Source organism: Mustelus asterias, unplaced genomic scaffold (genome assembly GCF_964213995.1).
Source record: "Mustelus asterias unplaced genomic scaffold, sMusAst1.hap1.1 HAP1_SCAFFOLD_120, whole genome shotgun sequence".
Taxonomy (NCBI): Eukaryota; Metazoa; Chordata; class Chondrichthyes; order Carcharhiniformes; family Triakidae; genus Mustelus; species Mustelus asterias.
In genome coordinates, this window is record NW_027590159.1 from 268597 (window position 1) to 269510 (window position 914).

Consider the following 914-nt stretch of genomic DNA (forward strand, 5'->3'; position numbering starts at 1 on the left):
TTTTTAAAGAATCTTCTGTGAAATGTGCGCCATTTCATCTAGTTCCCTTACAGTATCAGTTGTAACTTTCTTTTTGAGCACACACTACTGTCAGATATTTCAGATGGCGATTGACCATATTAGTCTGCACCTATAAATCCATAAGGTTCTGTTTTAGACTGAGCGGGATGGGAATAAGTGCTCAGTGTCAAAATCGAACTTTCCTGTCACTGCGTCAAAAAATACGTTTCTTACTTCACAGAAAGCATTTGAGGGTGATGTCAGCGCAATCAAAACATGCCTTTAAAATCGAGGCTCGGATAATGATGAGCAATGAACTTAAATCAAGCAATTTTCCCTTACCCGACATGGTAAAGCTTAATGGATGTTCCTGCCCGGTTTCGAACCGGGGATTTTCCGCGTGTTAGGTGAACGTGATAACCACTACACTACAGAAACAGCTTGAAGGGCATTTCAGAAACTCTGCCTGGCTGCAATGTTGAATTACGCTGTGTTGCTGCAGGTTCCGATGGTGAGACTGAGAGCCCATGGCACGGAATTCAGGAAGATAACCGTTACTTTCAATCTGATTGCACGACGTATCCCGAACATCAAAAGTTAAAAGCGTTCGTCTCGCAAATATCTAAGGGAGCAATGATTTCTGCCCATTCATTAATGCATCATTTTTATCTTTCTTCGAATAATCTCAATCAATTGTACTCAGTAAAGAAGCAAATGATTGCGGATTCTGGAATCGTAAACGAAAAGGGAAAATTCTGGCAAGTCTCACAAGGACTGACAGCATCTATAAGGAGTGAAAAGAGCTGACGTTTCGAGTCGAGCTGACATTTTGTCAAAGCTCATCAATTGTACGCAATATTTGTTTCAATATTTAGTACCAATGCATTATTTGACACATATGTCTTCATTTCTGG

At 40.4% G+C, this 914-nt stretch overlaps 1 non-coding gene across 1 annotated transcript; it reads right to left on the reverse strand.

Annotated features, from left to right (window-relative positions):
- Positions 1 to 365: 365 nt before the first annotated feature.
- trnav-aac (transfer RNA valine (anticodon AAC)) lies at positions 366 to 438 on the reverse strand. Its single transcript has one exon. It is a non-coding gene; the product is annotated as a tRNA-Val (tRNA).
- Between the last annotated feature and the right edge of the window lie 476 nt (positions 439 to 914).